The sequence below is a fragment of the Gorilla gorilla genome, chromosome 20 (genome assembly GCF_029281585.2).
Source record: "Gorilla gorilla gorilla isolate KB3781 chromosome 20, NHGRI_mGorGor1-v2.1_pri, whole genome shotgun sequence".
NCBI classification, from domain to species: domain Eukaryota; kingdom Metazoa; phylum Chordata; class Mammalia; order Primates; family Hominidae; genus Gorilla; species Gorilla gorilla.
In genome coordinates this window covers 19,774,051-19,793,958 of record NC_073244.2, presented here as the reverse complement: position 1 = coordinate 19,793,958, position 19,908 = coordinate 19,774,051, and the positions used below count along the sequence as shown (strand labels likewise).

General features: G+C 49.1%; 1 protein-coding gene across 3 annotated transcripts in view; it reads right to left on the bottom strand.

The window, feature by feature from the left end:
* YJU2B (YJU2 splicing factor homolog B) overlaps positions 1–19,477 on the bottom strand; it is a 31,917-nt gene extending 12,440 nt beyond the window's left edge. The window contains exons 1-2 of one of the 3 annotated variants that reach the window (XM_019016106.3): positions 19,397–19,477; positions 18,935–19,045 (exon numbers count right to left, since the gene is read on the bottom strand). The gene's annotated coding sequence lies outside the window, so the exon portion shown is untranslated. Of the gene's footprint in view, positions 1–2,931; positions 3,050–18,934; positions 19,046–19,269 lie in introns of those variants that run through there. The other 2 variants (XM_019016105.3, XM_004060139.4) reach the window with 2 other exon arrangements.
* Positions 19,478–19,908: the final 431 nt, after the last annotated feature.

The following is a 19,908-nucleotide window of genomic DNA, read 5'->3' as shown; positions in this document are numbered from 1 at the left end:
TTACAGGCTTTTTTTTTTTTTTTTTTTTTTGAGACGGAGTCTCACTCTATCACCCAGGCTGGAGTGGGGTGGCATGATCATGGCTCACTATCTCTGCCTCCTGGGTTTAAGTGATCTCATGCCTCAGTCTCCTGAGTAGCTGGGATTACAGGTACCCTCCACCAAGCCTGGCTAATTTTTTTGTATTTTTAGTAGAGACAGGATTTCACTGTGTTGACCAGGCCAGTCTGGAACTCCTGGCCTGAGGTGATCCACCCACCTAGGGCCTCCCAAAGTGCTGGGATCACAGGCGCAAGCCATTGCACCCAGCCCCTTGTCACAGGTCTTGACCTACATATCATATCCATCAAAGACCTCATCCGGCCAGGTGCGGTGGCTCACACCTGTAATCCCAGCAGTTTGGGAGGCTGAAGCAGGTGGATCCCCTGAGGTCAGGAGTTCAAGACCAGCCTGGCCAACATGGTGAAACCCCATCTCTACTAAAAATACAAAAATTAGCCGAGTGTGATGGTGCATGCCTGTAATCCCAGCTACTCGGGAAACTGAGGCAGGAGAATGGCTCGAACCGGGAGGCGGAGGTTGCAGTGAGCCAAGATGGCGCCACTGCATCCCAGCCTAGGCTACAAAGTGAGACTCCTTCTCAAACAAACAAACAAAAAAAACTAACGACCTCATCCGACCATCCAATCCATGGTCACTTGTTTCCTGGAATTCTGATCACATCACCCTGTGTCGGTTTATGTCTCCCCCGGCAGGTCACACTGTGCCATATCCCCAACACCTAGGACAGTGCCAGGCCCAGATAAATGTCAACTGGGTAAACAACTGAGATAACTGAATGAGGCTCCATAAGGGTCACAGTCAGTGCAGGTGACACAGGTGGGAAATGCAGGGGCTCCTCAAACTAGGGGTGGTGAGACCCCCTCCCATGTTTGGAAGGGAGGCTTTGAGGTCATATAGAAGGAAGTCCTTCACGCCTGTAATCCCAGCACTTTGGGAGGCCGAGGCGGGTGGATCATGAGGTCAGCAGATCGAGACCATCCTGGCAAACACAGTGAAACCCCGTCTCTACTAAAAAATACAAAAAATTAGCTGGGCGTGGTGGCGGGTGCCTGTAGTCCCAGCTACTTGGGAGGCTGAGGCAGGAGAATGGTGTGAACCCGGGAGGCGGAGCTTGCAGTGAGCAAAGATTGTGCCACCGCACTCCAGCCTGGGCGATAGAGCGAGACTCCGTCTCAAAAAAAAAAAAAAGAAAGAAGTTCTAGTTTACACTAAAGAGAGACTCTGTGAGGCAGTGAAGGGTATTCTAGAACAGAGATTGGCAAAGTTTCTCTGTCAAGGGCCAGAGAGTAAGTATTTCTAGCTTTTTAGGCCAAATTATCTCTGCCCCAACAACTCAACTCTGCTTTCATAGCTAGAAATCAGCCCCAAACAATATATAAATGAACGGGCGTAGCTGCATGCCAATATAAATTTTATTGATGGACACAGAAATTTGAATTTCACATAATCGTCATGTCACAAAGTATTCTTCTTTTGATTTTTCCCCAACGACTAGAAAATTTAAAACCATTCTTGGGGGCCGGACTCGGTGGCTCACGCCTGTAATCCCAGCACTTTGGGAGGCTGAGGCAGGTGGATCACTTGAGGTCAGGAGTTCAAGACCGGCCCGGCCAACATGGTGAAACCCCGTCTCTACCAAAAATACAAAAATTGGCCAGGCCTGGTGGCGTACGCCTGTAATCCCAGCTACTGGAGAGGCTGAGGCAGGAGAATCGCTTGAATCTGGGAGGCGGAGGTTGCAGTGAACCGAGATCACGCCACTGCACTCCATCCAAGGTGACAAGAGTGAGATTCTGTCTCCAACAAAAAGAAAGAAAGAAAGAAGCTGATGGAAGAGCTTCTGATGGAGTGGGAGTGGTGTAGTGAGGTGGTGAGGCAGTGGTGCAAAGTCCCGGATATAAACTGTTCTACCCTCACCTTAGTCTTGGATCCTCCAACTATAAAGTGTGTCCCTTAGATTGGATTATTCCAAGGTCCGTTCCAACCTAAAAATACTTTTGCCAACAAAATAGCTAAGTGCCCCTTGAGGCGTTAGGGGACACGGCTCCCTGGGCTTGAATCCCAGCTCCACTCCTCATCAGCTGGGTGACCTTGGTCAGTGACTGCGCTTCCCTGGGCTTGTATTTCGTCACCGGTAAAGGGCGAATGACGACAAGACTGACTTTCTGGGGATGCTGTGAATCAACTAACCCACGGGAAGAGCCTGCAAAGAGCAAATACTCCGTTTACAGGAGCTTGAGGGTGTGTGTGTGTGTCTTAAGATGGTTTTGTTACCCCAGTAAATGGCAGACGGGGCTATCGGGTGGGCGTGTAGATATCTCCGGTCCTTGGTGCAAAAGTAATTACCGACCCTGTTTGTTCTGGGCTTACAGCTTGGGCTCGGAGCTCCACCCTGCTGCTTCCTATCTGCTTGACTTGGGGCAAATTGTTTTCTCTCTCTAAGCCTCATTTTCCTTATGTGTAAAAATGGCTGGTTAAGGCATTCAGGGCAGCGCCTGACGCCGAGTTAAACGTTGGCAGTTTAGTCATTTCTCCTGCTCACGGTTTTACAAGAATCATTTTTATAAAATCTGGTGAGGTAGGGACTTATTGGTCCCATTTTCCCGATGCAAAAACCCCGGGCCCTTCAGGCATAATATGGATCCGGGCTAGGATGGGACCGGGTCCCGGGCACTTGGGTCAGAGGTCTCAGCTGGGGCCTCGGGGACTTTGGTCCTGGCTGGGACCTGGGTCGGCTCCGGGCATCTAAATCGAGTCCTCAGCTCCGCGTCCCCCGACGCGGACGGGCGCGCCGGGCAGCTCCGAAGCCAGGGTGAGGCGACTGCCGGACCCCCGGCCCTCCCCGCTCCTCCGCCCGCCAGCACTTACCTGCCCTCCTCCCGACGTCACGCCCTGACCGTGCCCGGAAGTGCGCGCTGAGAGCGCGGTGAACCTGGGCGCCCTCTCCGCGCCCCCCGGACGCCAGCGTGAGGCGGGGCGAGGCAACAGCTCCACGCTGATTGGCTGAATGACGATACGCCAAGCGTTCTGGGACGCCGGAGCGGGCCAATCCAGGAATGCCCCGCCCAACCGCGCTTACGCCAAGAGGCTCCATCCTCTGTCCAGCCCACTACGTGAGGCCCAATCCGAGGCCCGCCTCCTGGCACCGCCCTCCCAGGCGTGCTGTCCTGCGCGCTGCAGCCGGTCAGCGAGGGCGAGCAAACTGCAGTACGCAGGACGAAGCACACTATGCCCGTGTTTTTGAACGGCTAGTGAGCTAAGAATTACTTTTCCAGTTTATTTTTTATTTTTGAGACAGGCTCTCTCTCTGTCGCCCAGGCTAGAGTGCAGTGGCGCAGTCATAGCTCACTGCAGCCTCGAACTCCTGGGTTCAAGCGATCCTCCTACCTCAGTCTCCCAAGTAGCTGGGACTACAGGCGCGAGCCACCGCGCCCGGCTAATTTTTAAAATTATTTGCGGCCGAGCGTGGTGGCTCACGCCTGTAATCCCAGCACTTTGAAAGGCCGAGGCAGGCGGATCAGTTGAGGTCAGGAGTTCAAGACTAGTCTAGCCAAAATGGTGAAACCCCGTCTCTACTAAAAAAAGACGAAAATTAGCCGGGTGTGGTGGCGGGCCCCTGTAATCCCAGCTACTTGGGAGGCTGAGGCAAAATAATTGCTTGAACCCGGGAGGCAGAGGTTGCAAAGAGCCGAGATCGCGCCACTGCACTCCAGCCTGGGCAACAACAGCAAGACTCCGTCTCAAGAAAAATTATTTGCACAGGCAAGGTCTTACTATGTTGCCCCGGCTAGTCTCGAACTCCTGGGCCCAAGCAATCCTCCTGCCTCCCAAAGTGCTGGGATTACAGGCGTGAACCACTGCTCTGTTTTTGCATTTTTAAATAGGTGGGGGGAAAAACTATTTTACGACTTATGAAAATAAAAAATTCAAATTTCAGCGTACATAAATAAAATTTCATTGGAACACAGGGATATGCGCTTTGATCTGCTGATTGCTTCAAAATAAGGGCACTTGGGGGAACAGCAAATGCAGGGAAGGAGAGGTTTTCTCTGAATTTCTCTTATCTGCCTAAAGACAGAAAGAGAAATGCTTTCCTACAATCTTATTAACTAGGGAAGAGTGAAACCATTCCCAATCATGTATCCTTCTGAGGGCTGCTCTGAGACAACTTTTATTACCTGCAAGACTTTTTTATTTGCTTAACAAGACAGACTTTCTTCATCAATTTCTCCCCTTACCCTCCCGTAACTTGTGTTACCACCACCCTCCCAGAAGCCCCAAACCCCTATTCTTTTCTTTGATACTTTTTTTTTTGAGAGGGAGTCTTGCTCTGTGGTCCAGGCTGGAGTTCAATGGCATGATCTCAGCTCACTGCGCTAGAGAGCTGTGAGAACCTCCCAGGTTCAAGTGATTCTCTTGCCTCAGCCTCCCGAGTAGCTGGGATTACAGGCACCTTCCACCACACCCGGCTATTTTTTGTATTTTTGGTAGAGATGGGGTTTCACCATGTTGGCCAGACTGGTCTAGAAGTCCCAACCTCAGGTGATCTGCCTGCCTTGGCCTTCCAAAGTGCCTGGATTACAGGCATGAGCCACTGGGCCCAGCCTCTCTGATCCTTTTTGGAGTCTCGTATTTTGTGGGACTCCCCTGCATAGGTACATAATTAAATATGGCTTTTGCCCTGTCTGTTTACATGTCAATTTAATTCGTAGCCCAGCCAAAGAACCTATAAAGGTGAAGGGAAGCCATTTTTCACCTACTTACAACAGCCGGGCCCATTCATTTATCTATTGTCTATGTCTGCAACAGGGTTGAATTCAGTGGTTGCCACAGAGGAAGAGAGAGCCCAAAGAGTCTAAAATATTTACCATCTGGCCTTTTACAGAAGAAGTGGGTGGATACTTCTCTTAGAGCCTTCAGATTAGCCTGGCCCTGCCTTCTGCACAGGTGAATGGCTTTTGAATTTACTTTTTTTTTTTTGAGTCAGAGTCTCACTGTCACTCAGGCTGGAGTGCAGTGGTGTGGCCTCGGCTCACTACACCCTCTGCCTCCCAGGTTCAAGTGAGTCTCCTGCTTCAGCCTCCCAAGTAGCTGGGACTACAGGTGCCCGCCACCATGCCTGGCTAATATTTGTATTTTTAGTAGAGATGGGGTTTCACCATGTTGGCCAGGCTGGTCTCGAACTCCTGACCTCAGATGATCTGCCCGCCTTGGCCTCCCAAAGTGCTGGGATTACAGGCATGAGCTACTGTGCCCAGACTGAATTTACTTTTATGCCTTGTAGGGCCTAACAGAATCTATTTGTTCATTCAACAGCTGAGCTGTTCATTGGACACCTGCTATATGTCAGGTCCTGGGGATTCAGAGAGGAAAGAACACACCCTTTTCTCAGTGATGAAGCAGACACTTCAACTGGCAATTTATCAAAGACAGGGTGAGAAGTGATGACAATATTACTACTATTTCTCCTGATTATATACATATATATATATGTATATAATCTATGGAGTTTTGCTCTTGTTGCTCAGGCTGGAGTGCAAAGGCGCGATCTTGGCTCACCGCAACCTCCACCTTCCTTCCAGGTTCAAGCGATTCCCCTGCGTCAGCCCTGGGATTACAGGCATGCGCCACCACACCCAGCTAGTATTTTTAGTAGAGACAGGGTTTCTCCACGTTGGCCAGGCTGGTCTTGAATTCCTGACCTCAGGTGATCTGCCCACCTCGGCCTCCCAAAGTGCTGGGATTACAGGCATGAGCCACTGCGCCCGGCCTCCCCATGCTTTATTATTCGGTGCCAGGTTCCATCTCTGTTCTAAAGCCGGGCTCTACTAACAAATGAATTCTTACATAGTCATGGTGCTGCATACTGAGTGCTCACTACCCACTAGGCACCACTGAGCAATGCTTGGTGCTCACTCACACATGCATAATCTCATAGAATGCCCCTAGAAGGTAGATACTTTTCATCATTTCTGTTTTACAGATGGTGAGACAGGCCCAGAGAGGTTAAGTCGCACAGTTAGTGAGGGGTGGAGGAGCTGACCCACAATTGCTCATGCTAAACCTTGTTCCCTTGTCCTCTGAGCTATACTGTTTTGGGTTGTATGCATTTGACTTAAAAGACCATGAGACCCCAGAGAAATCTTTTTTTTTTTTTTTTTTTTGAGACGGAGTCTCGCTCTGTTGCCCAGGCTGGAGTGCAGTGGTGCGATCTCGGCTCACTGCAAGCTCTGCCTCCCGGGTTCACGCCATTCTCCTGCCTCAGCCTCCCGAGTAACTGGGACTACAGGCGCCTGCCACCACACCTGGCTAATTTTTTGTATTTTTAGTAGAAATGGGGTTTCACCATGTTAGCCAAGATGGTCTCGATCTCCTGACCTCGTGATCCGCCCGTCTTGGCCTCCCAAAGTGCTGGGGTTACAGGCGTGAACCACTGCACCCGGCCTAACCCCAGAGAAATCTTTAAAGAGGGTAGGGTGTTTGAGAATGGGCTGGAGTGAGGGTCAGTAAGACCCTGAGACAGAGCAGGGATTCCCTTTTTTACGGGACCCCAAGCATGGAAACAAAGGAAATTTCTGAGCTCCTTTAAGGGAAATTCCAGGCCCCTAGCTAGCCTTGAGAAGTAAATAAGTAACTTGTTAAACAAAAAAGTCATAATGATCTAAAACAAAAGCTAAGGAAGTTAGAGTCCCAGAGATGTTTGGTTTCCCTATAGAAATTAAAGATAACATCTTAACATATGTCCCTGAATTGTCTTTCAGAGTCTTGGAAACCCCAGATAAGGGGGAAGTGAAGACTAAACTTTATGTCCCTTTTGTTCCAAGTTTCCTCCTGAGGGGCTTGGAGAAAGTTACTTCCCCTAACCAGTTGACATGTTTCTACTGACTCGAAATTTTTAAACAAAACTTCTCTTCCTTAATCCATTGCAAATCAGAAGATGTTTAAATCTTTTTCTTTTCTTTTCTTTTTTTTTTTTTTTTTTGAGACTAAGTCTCTGTTGCCCAAGCTGGAGTCCTGTGGCGTGATCTCGGCTCACTGCAACCTTCACCCCTCGGGTTCAAGTGATTCTCCTGCCTCAGCTTCCCAAGTAGCTGGGATTACAGGCACCTGCCACCATGCCCAGCTAATTTTTGTATCTTTAGTAGAGACGAGGTTTCACTATGCTGGCCAGGCTGGCTTGAACTCCTGACTTCGTGATCCACCCGCCTCGGCCTCCCAAAGTGTTGGGATTACAGGCATGAGCCACCGCGCCCAGCCTTTCTATTTTTTTCTTTTTCTTTTTTTTCCTGAGACTGAGTCTTGCTGTCGCCCAGGCTGGAGTGCAGTGGCATGATCTCGGCTCACTGCAACCTCAACCTCCCAGGTTCAAGCGATTCTCCTGCCTCAGCCTCCCGAGTAGCGAGGATCACAGGCATGTGCCACCACATCTGGCTAATTTTTGTATTTTTAGTAGAGACAGGGCTTTGTCATGTTGGCCAGGCTGGTCTCGAACTCCTGACCTCAGGTGATCCTCTCATCTTGGCCTCCCAAAGTGTTGGGATTACAGGCGTGAGCCACCGTGCCCTGTCTAGAAGATGTTTAAATCTATCTACGATCTGTAAGCCCCCACTTTAAGATATCCTGCCTTTTTAAGTGGAAACCAATGTGTAATCTCCATGCATTGATTTATGATTTTGCTTGTAGCTTCTGGTTTACTGAAATTTACACCTGCCTTAAAAAACCCCCACCTGCAAGCCATTGGTGATTTCAGGTCTTAAGCATGAGCTGCCCTGATTCTCCTTGCATGGTGCCCTGCAATAAACACCTTTCTTTCTATCACTGCAAAGACCAGTGTGGGTATCTGGTTTTACTGTGCTGGGTGAGCAGACCTCAGTTGGTTTCTGTAAGAACTCCTGTAAGAAGGGACCTCTGACCTGGATGAGGCAGAATGAGTCAGGTGGGGGGTGTGCAGTAGGGAGGCATGCTCGTGGATCCCCAGGAATGAGAGGGAACTGCATTTCACCCCAATAATCTCACTCAGTCCATCTGGATTTTGCTTGAGCCCTTGTCTTGTACCTGAACCAAGAGTTAGTGACTGAAAAGGCACAGAATGTCATCTTGGGAGCAGTACTTCCTAGAGAGGGGAGAATGAGAAGCCTTAGCTTGTAGAGTCTCACTGTTACTACTTAATGCACAGGGCAAGTGATGGAGCCTGAACATCAGCCTGGGATACAAAGAGGCTGTTCTATAAAGATACCAAATGCAGGCCAGTTCTGGTGGGGCCAAAGGAATTGATACAGGGAAAGGAAGGCATAGGGCAAAGGGAAAACTTCCCTTTCACCTTCTGAAGTTTCACTGAAATGAGCTGACAACAGACAAATTAACAAAAGGGCATAGACATTTATGCATAAGCATGGGAGCCATATAAAATGTGAGACTCGTAATCCCAGCTACTTGGGAGGCTGAGGCAGGAGAATCGCTTGAACCCGGGAGGCGGAGGTTGCAGTGAGCCGAGATTGCACCACTGCACCCCAGCGCTGGCGACAGAGTGAGACTCCATCTCAAAAAAAAAAAAAAAAAAAAAAAAAAGTGAGACTCAAAGAAGGACCAGATGGTTGTGAGTTAAATACTGTCTTCCTAGGGGAGAGAGAAATGGGGAATGTAGGCAGTTTTGAGGGGAAATGAATGCTGTTCAGGGGAACTGATGAAGCCCAATTAACAGACAGTGGCCTGGGACAAAGTTCCTCTGAGCTCTTGGGGAGGCGACAGAAAGGTGAGGGGCAGAACGTCATTGTGAACAAAGGCTGTCTTATTATGTAGATAAAGTCTCCCATGTAATCTCTCCAAGCTGCCCACAGAAGAGTAGATGAAGTCTGTTTGGATATGATGCCAATTTTTCGTCTTTTCTCTTTGCCAGTGGTTAATATTTCCTGGATATTTGATGAGATTCTTAGGGAGGAGTCATCTTAAGACAACTGCATTTCTTTTGGAAGTTTTCATCAGTCAAATAAGGGAACTTCCAAAGAGAGCCCCTCCATGTGCTTGGGAGATGGGGAGAAACAAGAGAAAGTTAGGAAGTTCTTGGTTCTGAGGCAGCTTATAAGGCCCTCCAATAGCTTTTTGTTTTGTTTTGTTTTGTTTTGTTTTGTTTGAGACAGGGTCTCCACTGTCACCCAGGCTGAAGTGCAGTAGTGCAATCACTGCAGCCTTGAACTCCCAGGTTCAAGCCATCCTCACACCTCAGCTTTTTGAGTAGTTGGGACCACAGGCACCATGCCTAGCTAATTTTTTTTTTTTAATTTGTAGAAACGAGGTCTTCCTGTGTTGCCCAGGCTACTCTTGGGCTCCTGTGCGCAAGTCATCCTCCCTCCACTCCAGCCTGGGCATCAAAGAAAGACCCCATCTCTTAAAAAAAAATTTCTGGCCAGGCATGGTGGCTCACGCCTGTAATCCCAGCACTTTGGGAGGCTGAGGTGGGCCGATCATGAGGTCAGGGGTTTGAGATCAGCCTGACCAACACGGTGAAACCCCATCTCTACTAAAAATACAAAAATTAGCCAGGCATGGTGGCGTGCACCTGTAATCCCAGCTACTCAGGAGGCTGAGGCAGGAGAATCACTTGAACCCAGGAGGCAGAGGTTGCAGTGAGCTGAGATCACGCCATTGCACTGCAGCTTGGGCAACAAGAGCGAAACTCCGTCTCAAAAAAAAAAAAAAAAAAAGAAATCTATAAAAGCCAAAGGCCTCCAGCCAGCACAAAGAAAGAAACAGACATCTGGAAAGACTAATTAAAGCCTACCTGGTTTTGACAATATATTACTTATCTCTGGTTGCGTAACAAATTACCCCAAAGTATAGAGGCCTAAAACATTTATTATCTCACTGTTTCTTTGGGTCAGGAATCTGGGTGTGGCTTAGCTGAACCCTATGCGCAGGGCTGCAATTGAAGTGTTGGATGTGCTCATATAAAGAGGGTAGGGCTGGGCAGACATCCCAAATGGCTTTGATCACAGCCACAAACCAAATATAAAAATGTCTAAGGCCGGGCACGGTGGCTCACGCCTGTAATCCCAGCACTTTGGGAGCCCAAGGGAGGCAGATCGCGAGGTCAGGAGTTCAAGACCAGCCTGACCAATATGGTGAAACCCCATCTCCACTAAAAATACAAAGATTAGCCGGGCATGGTGGCACATGCATGTAATCCCAGCTATTCGAGAGGCTGAGGCAGGAGAATTGCTTGAACCCGGAGGCAGAGGTTGCAGTGAGCCAAGATTGCGCCACTACACTCTAGCCTGGGTGACAGAGCGAGACTCCATCTCATAAAAAACAAACAAACAAACAAAAAAACAAAAAACGTCTAACTGGCTGGACATGGTGGTTCATGCCTGTAACCCCAGTGCTTTGAGAGGCAAAAGCGGGAGGATCACTTGAGGCCAGGAGGTCAAGACCAGCCTCGGCAACATGGTGAGACCCCTGTCTCTACAAAAAATAAAAAATTAGCCAGGCGTAGTGGCACGTGCCTGTAGTCCAAGCTACTCAGAAGGCTGAGGTGGAAAGATTGCTTGAGCTTAGAAGGTGGAGGCTGCAGTGAGCCATGATCTCATCACTGTACTCGGCCTGGGTGACAGAGCAAGATTCTGTCTCAAACAAAAATAAATTAAAATTTCTAACTTATGTTAGTTTGCTGAGAGTGATGGCTTCCAGTTTCATGCATGTCCCTGCAAAGGACATGAACTCAATTTTTTATGGCTGCATGGTAGTCCATGGTATATATGTGCCACATTTTCTTAATCCAGTGATAGCACTGATGGGCATTTGGGTTGGTTCCAAGTCTTTGCTATTGTAAATAGTAATGCAGTAAACATACAGAAACCAAACACCGCATGTTCTCACTCATAAGTGGGAGTTGAACAATGAGAACGCAAGGACACAGGGAGGGGAACATCACACACTGGGGCCTGTCAGGGAATGGGGGCCAAGGGGAGGAAGAGCATTAGGACAAATACCTAATGCATGTGGGGCTTAAAACCTAGATGACGGATTGACAGGTGCAGCAAACCACCACAGCACATGTATAGCTATGTAACAAACCTGCACGTTCTGCACATGTATCCCAGAACTTAAAAAAGACAATTCTAACTTATTTGACCTGCTTTCTGAGCTCTAACTGGTGACTGGAAGGATAAAGAAGCCAGGACTAGACTCAAACTTTGGGTTCCTAGAGAGGAGAAGGAGCTGGAGGCCTGCTATATGGGAAGAGGGGTTGGATCTCTGTGGTCCACAAAGGCAGGAATAAGGCCAGTGGTGCCAGTATCAGGGAGGTGGGTTCCAACCACAACCACACATTTTAACAAACCGAGGGAGTGTTTGCCATAGCTAGAGCTTCCAAATCCAGAGTAGAGTTGAAGGAATAAAGAATTAGAGTTTCCAGCTAATGTGAATGTATACAGCTCTCTTAGAGGTCAAGTATCAAAACATATTAAAGAATGCACTAGTAAGACAATGAGCTTAGGCAACACAAGGAGACCCTGTCTCTTTAAAAAAGTTAAAATAAAAATATGTCAGCTGCGTGTGGTGGCATGTACCTGTAGTCCCAGCTACTTGGGAGGCTGAGGCAGGAGGATTGCTTGAGCCCAGGTGTTTGAGGCTGCAGTGAGCTGTGATCGCACCATGGTACTTCAGTATGGGTGAGAGAGAGACCCTGTCTCTTAAAAAAGTTAAAGACAATGGAGAGCTATATGTATTTGAGTGCAACTGATTTATATAAATAACCATAAATCCATTTGTTTGTTTGTTTATTTATTTATTTAGAGACGGAGTGTTGCTCTGTCACCCAGGCTGGAGTGCAGTGGTGCAATCTCGGCTCACTGCCACCTCTGTCTCCTGGGTTCAACCAATTCTCCTGTCTCAGCCACCCAAGTAGCTGAGATTACAGGTGCCCACCACCATGCACAGCTAATTTTTTTTTTTTTTTTTTTTTTTTGAGACGGAGTCTCACTCTGTCATCCAGGCTGGAGTGCAGTAGTGGCTCGATCTCGGCTCACTGCAAGCTCCGCCTCCCGGGTTCACACCATTCTCCTGCCTCAGCCTCCCGAGTAGCTGGGACTATAGGCACCCACCACCATGCCCGGCTAATTTTTGTATTTTTAGTAGAGACGGGGTTTCACCGTGTTAGCCAGGATAGTCTCGATCTCCTGACCTCGTGATCTGCCCGCCTCGGCCTCCCAAAGTGCTGGGATTACAGGCGTGAGCCACCACGCCCGGCTTTTTTGTATTTTTAATAGAGACGGGGTTTCACCACGTTGGCCAGGCTGGTTTTGAACTCCTGATCTCAAGTGATCTGCCCGCCTTGGCCTTCTAAAGTGCTAGGATTACAGGTGTGAGCCACCGTACCCAGCCTTACTTTGTTTTTATCTGGCAAAGGAACTTAACACAAGAAACTTCTGTTAGGTAAGCAGTCAGTCAAAAGAGTTTTAAACACATGTGAAGAAATGGATACCAAGAATCAGAAGAAAATCAATCCATAACAGTGACAATCTATGATGACAATGATGTTAGAGCTGTGATGATGCCATAATGATGGATGATGTCATTCCACCTGACTTTTCATCCCCTTTTCCACTTCTTCTGCTCATCCACTGAAATTTCCCTGGGGCCTAAGGCCACAATGAAGAGGAAACTTCCCAGAACAGACATGGCATGGAAAAGTCATGCTTCACTAATTAGTGGAAAGCTAGGTTTTGAGGGACAGTCCAAAAGACACCCTGAGCTTTTTCAGTTGAGGAGAAACATTTGAATCACAAGAATCACTGTGTCCAGCTTGGTCTAGAACCCAATGGCTACTGGGATACTCAACACCAAGGGGCAGATGGCCTGTTTCGAAGCAGGGAAGGCCAGAAGAGTGATCATTCTGATAGATTCATCCATACAAAGAGCTAGCAGCACTTTGTTGGCATTCCTGAAGCTTATTTACCTTTGGAAAACTGTCTCATTTACATTATTTCCCAAGGGCATGGAGTATGGTCTAGAACTGTCCAATAGGAGACTAACCAGCTACATGTGGCTCACTTAAATTTATTTATTTATTTTTTGAGATGGAGTCTTGCTCTGTCACTCAGGCTGGAGTGCAGTGGCGTGATCTCAGCTCACTGCAACCTCCACCTCCCAGGTTCCAGCGATTCCCCTGCCTCAGCCTCCTGAGTAGCTGGGATTACAGGCGCTCGCCGCCATGCCTGGCTAATTTTTGTATTTTTAGTAGAGACGGGGTTTCCCCATGTTGGCCAGGCTGGTCTCAAACTCCTGACCTCAGGTGATCTGCCTGCCTCAGCCTCTCAAAGTGCTGGGATTACAGGTGTAAGCCACCGTGTCCCGCCAGCATCCACCTGCTTTTTTTTTTTTTTTGAGACGGAGTCTTGCTCTGTCACCCAGGCAGGAGTGCAGTGGCGTGATCTCGACTCACTGCAACCTCCACCTCCCAGGTTCAAGCGATTCTCCTGCCTCAGCCTCCTGAGTAGCTGGGATTACAGGTGTGTGCCACCACGCCCATCTAATTTTTGTATTTTTAGTAGAGACGGGATTTTGCCATGTTGGTCAGGCTGGTCTTGAACTCTTGACCTCGTGATCCACCTGCCTCGGCCTCCCAAGGTGCTGGGATTACAGGTGTGAGCCACCGCGCCAAGCCCTACCTGCTTTTCTATGTACTCTGCAGTTGTTGGATTAGGACAAAGGGCCAGAAGATTCTATGAACTACCCAGGAAGAGCATGAACTTGAAGAATTGGGATCATGCCCCTAGAAAATGATCTGACCAGTATCATCCAAACTGAAGACACTAGAACAAAAGCTGAAGAGAGCAAAGAAGTGGCCAGGCACAATGGATCATGCCTGTAATCCCAGCATTTTTGGGTGGCTGCAGTGGGAGGATCCCTTGAGCCTAGTGGTTCAAGACCAGCCTGTGAAACATAGTGAGATGCTCTACAAAAAAAGTTTAAAAACTAGGCTGGGTGTTGTCATGTGCTTATAGTCACAGATAGCGTGGAGATTGAGGCAGGAAGATCACTTGAGCCCTGGAGTTTGAGGCTGCAGTGAGCTATGACTGTGCCACTGCACTCCAGCATGGGTGACAGAGCGAGACCCTCTTTTTTTTTCTTTTTTTTTTGAGAATGAGTCTTGCTGTGTTGCTCAGGCTGGAGCACAGTGGCACGATCTCAGCTCACCGCAACCTCCACCTCCTGGGTTCAAGCCATTCTCCTGCCTCAGCCTCCCGAGTAGCTAGGATCACAGCTTCCCACCACCTGGCTAATTTTTGTATTTTTAGTAGACACGGGATTTCGCCATGTTGGCCAGGCTGGTCTCGAACTCCTGACCTCAGGTGATCCACCTGCCTCGGCCTCCCAAAGTGCTGGGACTACAGGCGTGAGCCACCGCACCTGGCCGAGACCCTGTCTCTTAAAAAAATGGAAAACAAAAGGGCAAAGACTGCTTATTTTGTTTATCACTGCATCCCCAACATTTAGAGCTACGTAGTAGCACTCAGTAAATACACTGAATGAATGAATCAATAAATGAATGAGGGAGTATTTGGGTAAGTACTTAGAGTATTTGGGTAAGTACGAAATAAAATTAGGCTGGGCACGATGGCTTAGGCCTATAATCCCAGCACTTTGGGAGGCCGAGGCAGGTGGATCACTTGAGGTCCAGAGTTTGAGACCAGCCTGGCCAACATGGAGAAAACCTGTCTCTACTAAAAAATACAAAAATTAGCCGGGCTTGGTGGCAGGTGCCTGTAATCCCAGCTACTTGGGAGGTTGAGGCAGGAGAATCACTTGAACCCAGGAGATGGAGGCTGCAGTGAGCCGAGATTGTGCCACTGCACTCCAGCCTGAGTGACAGAGTCAAACTCCGTCACCAAAAAAAAAAAAAAAAAAAAAAAAGAAAGAAAGAAAAGCAGGTGGATGCTCTAGAGAATTAATTAAAGGGAGGAGCTATGGCTCTTTGTATACATATTAGCCAGGTCAGAAGAACTAATGATATTGGTATATCCTATAGTTTACTTGGATATTCCTATATTCCAGACTTGGGATACTCCTAAAATACACACCACATCATGGAGCAAGAGGCCATTTTTTTTTTTGAGACGGAGTCTCCCTCTGTCACCCAGGCTGGAGTGCAGTGGCGCGATCTCGCCTCACTGCAAGCTCTGCCTCCCAGGTTCATGCCATTCTCCTGCCTCAGCCTCCCGAGTAGCTGGGACTACAGGCGCCCGCCACCACGCCCGGCTAATTTTCTGTATTTTTAGTAGAGATGGGGTTTCACCGTGTTAGCCAGGATGGTCTCGATCTCCTGACCTCGTGATCCGCCCGCCTTGGCTTCCCAAAGTGCTGGGATTACAGGCGTGAGCCACCGCGCCCAGCCGCAAGAGGCCAGTTTTAAATTTTATTTTTCCTCAGGCAAACCCCAGGGTGTCTTGTGCTTAAACACCATAATTTCCCACAAAGGAGCCCCTGCCACTGCTGTGTTAACCACCACCATAATTTACCCGTTAGCATCAGGAATAATAATGAGTTTGTCTGAGTGGTAACAACAGCTTGGAAGAGCTGACTCCAAAAGATGTGTTTAGGGGACTGGGCTGGGGGCTGGAGAAAAAAAAAACAACACAGGACACTGGGGTGGCTGGGCGGCTTAAATAACTTCTGGTGGGGGACGGGGAGGGAGCATCCTGTCAGAATCTGGGTGTTTGTAAGTCCTTAGAAATCACCTCAACATCCTCATTTGACAGAGGGGAAAACAAGTCCAGGGAAAAGTTAAGTGATAATGTCACAGAGCTTGTAATGGTAGAACTGGGAACAGACTCAAGTCTCCTGATTTCTTGAGACAGAGTCTCGCTCTGTCTTCCAGGCTGGAGTGCGGTGGCGCAATCTCGGCTCACTGCAACCTCTGCCTCCCAGGTTCAAGCGATTCTCCTGCCTCAGCTGGGAGCAGCTGAGACTACAGGTGCCCACCACCATGCCCGACTAATTTTTTGTATTTTTAGTAGAGATGGGGTTTCACCATGTTGGCCAGGCTGGTCTTGAACTCCTGACCTCAGGTGATCCACCCGCCTAGGCTTCCCAAAGTGCTGGGATTACAGGCATGAGCCACTGTGCCCTGATGAGGTCTCCTGATCCTTGGCCAGGGCTAGTTCCACTCAGTTGAACTGTTGATTACAATCATCCATTGTGTTTCATATAATCCAACTGGGTCAACCAGTTTCCAGAAAATCTGGCTATTTTAAGAATCTTGGCCAGGTGCAGAAGCTTGTGCCCATCCCAGCACTTTGGGAGGCTGAGGTGGGAGGATCACTTGAGCCCCAGGGAGTTTGAGACCAGCCTGGGCAACAAAGCGAGGCCTCACTTCTACAAAACAGAACCAAAACTAAAACCAAAAACCAATTAGCTGTGCATGGTGGAGCACACCTGTAATCCCAGCTACCTGGGAGGCTGAGGTGAGAGGACCCTTTGAGCCCAGGAGGTTGAGGCTGCAGCGAGCTATGTTTGCAGCACTGCACTCCAGGCTGGGTGGTAGAGTGAGAACCTGTCTTAAAACAAACAAAAAAAGGGCCGGGCACGGTGGCTCACGCCTGTAATCCCAGCACTTGGGGAGGCCGAGGCGGGCGGATCACTTGAGGCCAGGAGTTCAAGACCAGCCTGGCCAACATGGTGAAACTCTGTCTCTACTAAAAATACAAAAATAGCCAGATGTGGTGGTGCGTCCCTGTAATCCCAGCTACTTGGGAGGGTGAGGCAGGAGAATCATTTGAACCTGGTGGCAGAGGTTGCAGTGAGTGAAGACCGTGCCATTGCACTCCAGTCTGGGTGACAGAAGGAGACTCCATCTCAAAAAAAAAAAAAAAGAATCTCTACAGTGAGAGAATTAATATAGTGTATACTTTCTGGTAGAGGACAATGGTTAAAGAATTCAAGACCAGGCGTGCTGGCTCACGCCTGTAATCTCAACAATTTGGGAAAGTGAGGTGAGAGGGTCTCTTGAGGCCAAGAGTTTGAGACTAGCCTGGGCAACATAGTGAGACCCTGTCTCTACAAAAGACACAAAAATTAGCCAAGCAGGGTGGTGCATGCCTATAGTCCCAGCTACTAGGGAGGCTGAAGTGGGAGGATCCCTTGAGCTCAGGAGTTGGAGGCTACAGTGAGTCATGATTGCACCACTGTACTCCAGCCTGGGGGACAGAGTGAGATCCTGCCTCTCAAAATAAAATGAAACAAAAACAATAAAATAAAGAATTCAAATCTGTTTAGTGAAAACGAACAGATTTCTCTCTTTTAATTCTTGGCTTATGGCCAGTGTTTCTCAACAGGAGCCATCTTCACCCCTTCAGGGGCAATGTCTGGAGACATTTTTGGTTGTGACAAATTGGGTAGGGAGGGAGTGTTCATGGCGTCTAATGTTCGTTTTTTGTCTTTTTGAGATGGAGTTTCACTCTTGTTGCCCAGGTTGGAGTGCAATGGCACGATCTCGGCTCACTACAACCTCCACCTTCTGGGTTCATGCGATTCTCCTGCTTCAGCCTCCCGAGTAGCTGGGATTAGAGGCATGTGCCACCACGCCCAGCTAATTTTGTGTTTTTAGTAGAGACAGGGTTTCTCCATGTTGGTCAGGCTGGTCTTGAACTCCTGACCTCAGGTCTCTGATCTGCCCGCCTCGGCCTCCCAAAGTGCTGGGATTACAGGCGTCAGCCACCGGGCCTGGCCATGGTGTCTAATGAGCAGAGGCTGGATATGCTGCTCAACTTCTCACAGTGCACAGGACAGCCTTTGCACTACAAAGAATGATCCGGCCCCGAATGCCAGTAGCGCCAAGGTTAACAAACTCAGAAATCAAAATAGGAGCTCAGTTTGAACAGGAAGTTGGTGGGCCGTTTGACTAAGATGGAGATGCCAGGTGGACTTAAGAATTTTCCAGCAAGGCCAGGCGTGGTGGCTCATGCCTGTAATCCCAGCACTTTGGGAGGCCGAGACAGGCGGATCACGAGGTCAGGAGATCTAGACTATTCTGGCTAACACCATGAAACCCCGTCTCTACTAAATATACAAAAAATTAGCCTGGTGAGGTGGCGGACACCTGTAGTCCCAGCTACTCGGGAGGCTGAGGCAGGAGAATGGTGTGAACCCGGGAGGCGGAGCTTGCAGTGAGCCGAGATCGCGCCACTGCACTCCAGCCTGGGCGACAGAGCAAGACCCCGTCTCAAAAAAAAATTTCAAAAGGTATGCATTTTTTATGCCGGGTGTAGTTGCTCATGCCTGTAATCCCAGCACTTTGGGAGGAAGAGGCAGTGGATCACTTGAGGTCAGGAGTTTGAGACCAGCCGGGCCAACACGGTGAAACCCGGTCTCTACTAAAAATACAGAAATTAGCTGAGTGTGGTGGTGCATGCCTGTAGTCCCAGCTACTGGGAGGCTAAGGCAGGAGAGCTGCTTGGACCGGGAAGGCAGAGGTTGCAGTGAGCCGAGATCGTGCCACTGTACTCCAGCCTGGGCAACAGAGTGAGACTCTGTTGCAAAAAAAAAAAAAAAAAAAGAAAGTATGCACTTTTTTTTTTTTTTTAAGGAGACAAGGATCTCACTATGTTGCCCAGGAGGGATTGGCACTCCTGGGCTAAAGCGACCCTCCTGCCTCAGCCTTCCAAGTAGCTGAGACTACAGACTTGGGCCACCAGGCCTGTCAAGGTTAGCATCTTTGAGCTCCTAAGTCCAACACTATCGCCATCACTTTTATGGTCCGGATGGCGTTTGGGGCATTTTGGGCATTTTATTTCTTGCCTTCATTCCTTCTCCCCACCCTTAATATTTAAATATTATCCTACTCCCTCTGCTGAGATAGGTACAAGGCTCATCCCACCTCTGGATTCTCCAGTGAGGGTTACTCCAGGGTGGGCCTCTTCCCCTTCACGTCCTGCCAGGCAATCCCCTTGGGGCGAGTCATAACTTTTCTGGACCTCAGTTTCCTTCCCTGTAAAATAAGAACAATAATAGTACTTCCTCGGGCTGTTGTCGGGGACTCTTCAGCCCACCACTCCCACCCCGAAGTCCTACCCAGCGCTCACCACAAAGCCTACCCTCTTCTGAGTTCTCTGAATCCTCAAAGCCTCCTCTGAGATAGAGGCTGTGAACCCCTTTCCTACAAATGGGGAAACTGAGGCTGGGAGACCCGAGAACTGGACCATGATCTCAAACCTTTGAGGGAGGGAGCTGCCCTGGAAGGCGATGGTCTTCTCCAGAGCCCTCCCAAGGGCGCTCAGTACCAAGTGGGCACCCAGAGAAGTTTTCTTATCCCTCTTGGCCCCCTCGGATCCTAACTCACAGCTCGGCGAGGACCCTGAAAGCGGGTTCAGCCTTCGCTGGTTGAAGCCAGCTCCGAGGCGCATGCGCAAGTGAGCGCGCGCGGTGGCCTGTGGGAGGCTGGCTGCGAGCCCGAAGCTCAGCCCAGACGCCGGCGCTGTTGTCAGGGCGACCGGGGTGGGGCGGGGCCAGAACATGGCCAAGCCTTTACTCGCTCTTCAATGGCCCCTTGTTTTCACGGGGCCAACCTTCTCTTAATTTTTCTTTGTTGTTAGTTCGTTCCCTTCCTCGATGGACAGAAGCTGACTTGTAGCGTGTGTCTACCAAAGGACAGGCAGAAGCAGGAGGATCTCGGCCATGATTAAGCGCCGGTGGAGACCTCTGAGTCAATTCGGTTCATATACACGTGTCAATTTTTTTTTCTTTCCTCTTTTGCCTTTGAGTAATCTGTAATTTATTAGCGACATCTATAATTTATCTCACTTCTCCGGCCAGATCTTGCTTAGGCAAAACCGCAAACCTGAAGTTTGCAGA